At 43.5% G+C, this 7,920-nt stretch overlaps 1 pseudogene; it reads right to left on the bottom strand.

Moving 5' to 3' along the window:
- Positions 1-5,557: 5,557 nt before the first annotated feature.
- Positions 5,558-7,585, bottom strand: LOC116154424 (src substrate cortactin-like; annotated as a pseudogene).
- Positions 7,586-7,920: the final 335 nt, after the last annotated feature.

Below are 7,920 nucleotides of genomic sequence, written 5' to 3' on the forward strand. Positions count from 1 at the left end.
GCAGTTCACTATTTCAACCATATCATAAACGCTAAGATATTGAGTTTTGTCTGCACCTTTATGAAACTGATCTGGCCTCTTCTCTTTCATATCCCTTGTGGAAAATCTAACTCAAAAAAATTATGTTTAAGCCCACTGGCTCCAGAGACTTTCAGCCTCACCAACCTCATTCTCCAAACTATCAGCGACTACGAACATCGCTTTATGTGTACACACCCACACAAATTCTTCTCAGTTCTAAGCCTAGTCATGTAAAATTTCCCTGCAAACACTGAAGGAACACAACAGGGAAACAGACCAAGATACCATGGACCAAGCCAGAGGATAATCAAAAGTTTCCTGTGTGCTGGAGGACTCAGACAAGGCTCCAAACACTCTTCCTTGACCCTCTTCTAGCTTTCACACAGTGTCTTAGAAATTAGTGATTTAGAATGAAATACCACCAGTTTCTGATAATCATTTCAATTGCTACGTTTCCTTGGACACATTTTCAAAGTACTTGAATGAAGCCCCACATGCAAATTATCTTCCCTGAAAAGAAAGCCTTTGTTGGCAAGTTGGCTGTTCAGTTTTTGTGGCAATGGCACAGAGACACCATGTATTTTTAACATTCTTGTTTTGTTCTTGTCTTAACTGACACTAGTAATTTAAGAAATGTTGAGGGCGTTACTGAATATAAATTGGAAGAAAAATAGCCCTTCAAACTATATTGTTAGAAGTAGGATGAATATTCAATCAAAGATGAATCAAAAAGTTTAGATTATGTATGTGGGCATATACCTTCCTGAAAACAGACTCTCCCCACCATCTCTTCCTCATGATGTGGCACCCACAAGAATCACACTGCAATTTGCAACCAATTGTGCTCTAAATGACAGAAATCTGCTCCATGCTCACTTGAAAGCTCTTTTTATAGAATTATTGAATTCCCAAGTTAGAAATGATACATGGAATACCTCATTTTGCAGAAGAGGAAACAGGTCCTGACAGCAACGATACTTGCCTGAAGCTATAGAATATGTTAAAGCTTTATCTGAAAACTCAGATTCTGAACCCTTAGTTGAGAAACCATCACCCTCACTCTTAAAAATGATCAACACCAAAAAAAAAAAAACAAAAAAGATCAACACCATGTCTCATACTCAAGTTTTCCTCAATGTTTATATTTAGTCATCCATTCTTAAATTCACTCCTGCCCCTTTCTCTTTTCTTTTCTTTCTTCCTTTCTTCAGTCTTTCCTTCCTCTCTACCTCCCTCCCTTCCTTCCTTCCTTCAATAAATATTCTTTTACCACATGCTAGTCATTGTGTTGAGATCTAGGATACAAAGAATAGAATATAGTCCCTGACTCAAAGAACATCTCATTTGCAGAGAAGACCAACATAGTAACAAATGGGTCCAAACCCTTTTATATGGCTTATGGTCCTGTCCTGTCTGACCCGGAACCCACCTCTCTGGCTACTTCCCATCTTGCTCTCTATGTTCCAAACTTACTAGATTTGGGGGCTCACTGCATGGATTTCTTACATATGCCTACTTCCTGGAACACTGCTTCTCCCTACCTTCCTCATTTGGCTGGCGCCATGTCATCCTTCAGATTTCAGTCCAGATACCTGTTCTCTGGGAGTTCTTCCTTAAACCACAAGACTAGGTTAAGTCTCCCTGCTAATTTGCAAACATCTGCATAATGCCTCTCTTCCTTATTTCACTAGTGAGTTCAATAAGGACAGTGATAAGTAAGTGACATATTTATTCTTATATCCCCATTTACCTAAATCAGGTACTTGGCATCTAGTACAAGTTCAATAAATACTTAACTGAATGAAAGAATTTGTTTAGCATAATGGGAGCAGAAATGAGAGAATAGTCAATTCTACCTGGAGAGGCAGTCAGTGGATGTTACCCACGTTTAATTCATTTGAAGGCTTAGGATGATTTCATAAAATCAAGTAGATACATATCATGTCTAATTTCCCATCTTATTTTCATGGTAAAAGTAAAAAATAAGACTAATGTTGATCTCTACTAGCTGTATCCCAATTAATTTCCTAACATAGGCCCATAATCCCTTATCTATAATTCTGAATTCCAAAAACCAAAAAAGATCTGAAAAGAGAAAAGTGCTTCATAAGCATGGGTAGCAAACTGGATCTTAACTAACATGATGTTTTGGTAGTTATACCACTTTGTACGGATTCATGTTTTGCTGAAGAAATATCAATGTCATTAATCTTTATTGATCTCACTTTGTAAGAATACTCTGCTGCAGAAATGTTTGGTTCCTAAATTTCCCCAGGATGTCATATAATTCTACATTTGAAACATGCCTAGTGGCAAAAATAACGAAGGGAATTAAGAACATGCATTAATTTACTAACTTGTGTTTCATTCAAATATTCCATCAAAGTTATCTCTTTTTCCAATTTTCTCCTTGATTAGAATTTTTCTCTACTGAGAATAATAGAAGTCAAATGTATAGAACTTGAGAAAACTAAAGCCCCAGTGATAAAGCCGCACAACATGGGCTGTCACTGGAACCGAGGTGGTCCAGGATCCTAAAAGAAGATCCAGAACTCCCTTCTGTTTGAATATATTGTTTGAGCTGGTAGAAAGAAATGAAACAAAAGTGTTAATGAAAAGTGGAAAAAGTAAAAAGTAAAAAACAAGAGTCTAAAAAGAGTGTTTATGCTCTTGGGCGCTCAAATATCTACCCTCAACATAGAAAGTGAAATTTTGAGTTGTGGCCTGAACCACTCCATGTGGAAGCCCAGAACCGTTACCGACCATGGTGCTTGCAACCCATTTCCATTAACACACCAAACCAAAGGTCTTAGCCTACAGGAGTGTGAGTCTGATAAACCATTCACCCCAACTCCCTCTACACATAACTTTGAGTAACCTACACTAAATCATATTCAGTTTTGGCAGGCAAACATCTTGGAAATAAAACAGTTTTTAAAAGCACTGATTTTTCCATTAATTTCAAGGCATGAATGGAATTTTTTTTAAATGTCAGTCCATGTCCACAGTGGGAATTTAAAAGCCACCCACAAGTTTCCTTTCAATGTATATGTGAAAAGGGCTCTATGAATAGATGTACAATCCAAGAAATTCCAAAAAGGCTGGATTAAAAAAAAAAAAACCTAAAAAACATAGAGGAATGAAAACAACAGATGACCTGCTGTTTTTCACAATTTCTAAATGAGACGATAAAAATGCCACTGACTTAACATGCAACATCTATCAAATCAGTTCCATTGCTAAGAACATTTGCCCCGGAGATAAGCCCTGCATCCCAGCCCATTCCTAAAAGAAAAACAAAATCCCTTCAGCCTCCATCCTATCTTGACATGTTTTCAGATTGTGAAAGATGACTGAGGGAAAAGAGCACTACTTGATGAAGGTCAAGGGTATTTAGTAATTCTTGGTGAGAAACGTTACAGAAAGTCCATTAGAAGACTAGATCACCACATTCCTGCTGCCTCTGAATAGGACAGCAATAAACTGGCCATATTTCCCAGGGAGAAAGGAAAACAGCCAGGCAGAGCTCCCCTCACGGCAGTGTTTTCAGATGTCTGGAGAAGTCTCTGGGGCTTTCTGGTTGGCTGACAGCTGGGGTATTACAGTGCAGTGTATGTAGCTATGGATCATTACAGATTGGCACACAGCTACAGAACAGAACTACCTCGAATCCCAGAGATGCTGTTTGCTCAAAGACGTGCTCTGCGGTATCCAGAAATTAAGGGAGGTATAATTTATGGTATGAATATGTACTTTCTGGAATGACTAAATTTAGAATTTTCCATATATCTTAGGGAAGTTAATGGAATAAGTCCTATTACTCTACAAATAAGAGTACGTGGGTTTTGTTTCTTTGTTTAAATGATATTGCCATTTCTTTTTTCTTTTTTTAAGCAGACTGGGCCAATAATGATAAAACGATGAAATGATTCTCTCTCTACATATAATAGTATTAACTATAATAGCAATGATACTCCAGAAATAGACTAGTGAGACAGTGGTTCCCAAATACTAGTCCATGCTGGTGCAAGACCACACTGAAATTCTTACTTGTACATTACAAAATAAGAAGAGCGAGGAGAACATAGTAGTTTGTTTAAAAAACTAAATTTATTCTATTTACGAGTTTGTTACTTATCATTCCAATGGAATGGCATTCCAATTCTCTTGGTATTAAAAAAAATCTCTAAGAATGGAAAGATGGTGATGGGATGGGTAAGATATGTTGTTGTTTTGTTGCCTGAGGTCAAATACAGACAAAAAGCAGTCAATCTGGAGTAGGAACTCAGACAACGCCACTCCAGTCCCACATTCTTAATCAATATGCCCCACTAGCTTTTCCCACCTTAATGTTCCCATCCGAAAAAATGGAGAATAATGAGAGTACTGTCCCAGCTTGTAAAAATTAAATGAGCTTGTATTCGTAAAGTTCTTTTTTTATGAAAAAAGTTTATTTTTAATATTTAATTAAAAAAATCATACCTATGAGGTGTCCTACAGAAATTTAGATACAATAATTGCATATAAAACCTAAAACCCCACCTAACTGTGGTAAAGCAAAGGCACGTCAGGAAAGAAAACATGTACTCCACAGTCACTGATGCCCCAGCACCTGAGATGTTTCCACAGGATCATCCCGAAGGACGCAGCCCTGACTGGGTGCAGCCTCCTGGTCCCTCGAGAGGGGGACGGGCTCCCCACAGCGACCACGCAGAGCTGCTATGGGGGCACCTTGGGCCGAAGCACTCACTCGTGTTTGCTTCATATTCTCAGCCAAGACAATCAATCAAATTTTGCCATCACTTATGCTATTTTGGCAAAAAGAGCACGGCTCCCTTGATGGGAAGTATTTCTGGCAGTTTACAACAGGGATGGGACCTGCCTTCCTGCAGCAGAGTGGCCGTTTACCACAAAGCCGGTGGCCACAGGACATCAGCCGAGGGCAGGCAAGCCGGGGCCACCGAGCCCGGGGAGCCGGAGACAAGCAGGGGAGGGCAGTCTTTAAGGGGCTGGGCGACATTGCATTGAGGGGCGGGGCAGCGGCTCAGCAGCCCTCCTGGCATACGGGCGTCAGGGGAGGCGGGAGAACGAGTACAAGACGAGGGGGTGGTGAGGGAAGAAGACAGGGGCCTCTGCTAAAATCCACCAAATACCACGAAATTTTACAGTGTTAGAGGCTTTTCCACGTGACCTTAAAGCTCCTACACTTTCCAGCGATCTCCCTTCATTCTAACTTTATATCAAGATCTTCCCCCTTCCTCCAAATATTAGGACTCGAGACAGGGTCCCCTGAGGACAGTGACTCCTCCCTAACACTCTTATACGTCCTCCACGGAGCGGCAGGCGACGAAGCGGGCTGTCGCCTGCCGGCGACAAACCAAAGGTCCCCGAAGTGGCTCCATGCGACAGTCGATTTGGCAATTAATTAATTAGTTAATTAATTAATTAAAACAAAAACCTTAAATGTATAAATCACCGAGTCCTCCAAGGGGCATGATTACAATATATTAGGAAATCCTGTGGCCTAGATATCTTCAAAAGCGTCAACAAAAGTATTAAATATAAAGGCAATCTGTCTATTCCCCTCCTCACCCTGAAGAAACCCACATAAGGAAGGCAGGGTCTGCAGCGTGAGGACTGCAAGGCCCTCCTCCTAGTAGTTGGCTGGGAAGAGCCAGTACCTGCCATGGCACAGCCCGCGCCACCAGCTGTCATCCATCATCGCGACGTAGGTGATGATGTCGTCGGGGTGGAAGGAGACTTCGTCACCGCCCGCAGCCTGGGGGTCCCGAAGGGCGATGGCTGTGATTCCGAGGTCGCTTTCACACTGGTCATAGGCATCTATCTCCCTCTGCCGGATGGTGGCCCGGGGTCTCCGCAGTTTCGTAGGCGACCTCCGGCGCGGGCCTCTGGGGAGTCAGCGGCCTTCGTGCTGCACGCCGGCTCAGGCTCGCGGGGCCCCTGTGGCTCGGCTGGGCCTGGAAAGGAGCTGCGTCCTCGTGGACCCGGAGTGAAGGCGGCCTCTGCCGAGCAGGTGGAGGCGTTGAGGTCGCGGTGGGCGTGGGCTTAGGGGCCCCGGCTCACTGGTGCCGCGGCCTCTGGGCCTCTTCTTACTCGCTTCTCCTCTTTGCCGGCTCGCTCCAGTTCCGCCTGTCTTCTCGTCCTCTTGGTCTTTCCCTCGCGAGGTTTCCAGTCGCGAGGTTTCCAGTCGGCTCCAACAATGCTTGTTCTGCTGTTCACGGCTTCCACAGGAGCAGCCTTCTGATGAGAGGAGGCTACCTTGGCAACGTCCTCAAAGGGGGAAGCCTTCTTACTCGTCCCGTCCTTCTGTGCCCCGTATTCTCTGCCAGATCCTTTGATGTAGTGTTTTTTGGGGGGATTCATGCAGCTGCAGTTTCTCCTGGTGATCCCGGCCAAGAGCACACGTGTCTGTCTGCACACCAAATTTCCCTCCAAAGCCTTTCACGTAGTCTTTCTGGGACTCTGCTTCTCCGTTTTGCCTTGATACTGAAAGCCAGCCCTTTTATACACCTTGCCTGGTCGATACCATTCTTGCCACGCAAACTTCTGGAGTAATCTTTCTGCAACCCGTGTTTCTCTGTCTTGCCCTGTAATCGAAGCCCATCGCGCTCTTGCCCCCACGGTTGGCCTGCAGGCCCGTACTTGCCGCCAAGACCACTCGAGTAGTCTTTCTGTGAGGCATGTTTCCCAGTTTTTCCCTGGTATTCAAAGCCCACAGCCAACTGGTCAACTCTGTCCACCTGGATACCAAACTTACTTCCAAATCCCTGGTTGGGGTCGACCTGCAAGTAGTGCTTGGAAAGCTTTGATTGATATTCATGGTGGACAGCTGATTTGTCCATGCTGTCCTGCTCCACACTGAGCTTCCCTCCGTAACCACAGGAGGCTTTTGGTTCTGTTTCAAGCTCCTTCTCCTTGAGGGGCTCGTATTCTTGAAACACGTTCTCTCTCAGTTTGTGTACAGTCATGTATTCCTGGTGCCCAGACCTTGCACCGTCTGGGGTCCCCATCTCTGTTCTTTCTCACTTATACCATTCACAAAATTAGGATAGATTTCCCAACAGTCAGCTCCCAGGTCATCCTGGGTGATGGACACGGTGTGGCCTGCCGCAGCTTTCCCCATCTTTCTTTTCCAGGTGAAGATGAAAGGCTGTTCACAAAATTCTGTTTAAAATTCAGCAATCTAAGGAGGAATTTCCAGGAATTTAGGAATGATTCTGTTGCTGCCTGGGGTCAGTCTGGTATGGTCTGCTTGGCCCTGGCTCCACTGCACCCATTGCCCCCAGGCCTGTAAAGTTCTTAAATAGTGCCTGACATATAGAAAGTTCCGTATAAGTGATTGTTTAAAAACAACAACAGCAACAACAAGAAATCTGTGCTTTATCCAAAGTCATACAGCTAGTAAGAGGCAGAACAAGGATTCCAACCCATGCAGTTTAGTAGTACCTATAGTCTATACCCTTAACTCGCATGCACCACTGCCCTGGAGTCATGCTGATTCACACCATTAAACACAAAATGAGTGTGAGAGGCAACCCCTAAGTTAAATCATCACCAGTTTCAAAACTATCTGGAATAAAAGCAGTCAACCATGGAAATGGGTAGTTGCCTTGTTAGCAACTCAAAAAACTAAAAATTTCATCTGAGTGGGAGGAAAAGAACAGAACCAGGTGGGTTGTATTCCCCAGGGGTCCCGACACTCTTGCAGCTGTTCTGTGGGGCCAAAGAGGCTTAAAATAAAACTCAGTATGATTGCCAGCCTGACCCAACCCTGTCTCAGCCCCTGTAGGAAAGAAACTGTTTATAGAAGGGACATTTATTGATTGGTTTTTAAAGACTCTTGCTTTAGCATTAGTCACTGGTTTGCTTCTAACAGCT

Source organism: Camelus dromedarius, chromosome 6 (assembly GCF_036321535.1).
Source record: "Camelus dromedarius isolate mCamDro1 chromosome 6, mCamDro1.pat, whole genome shotgun sequence".
Lineage (NCBI taxonomy): Eukaryota > Metazoa > Chordata > Mammalia > Artiodactyla > Camelidae > Camelus > Camelus dromedarius.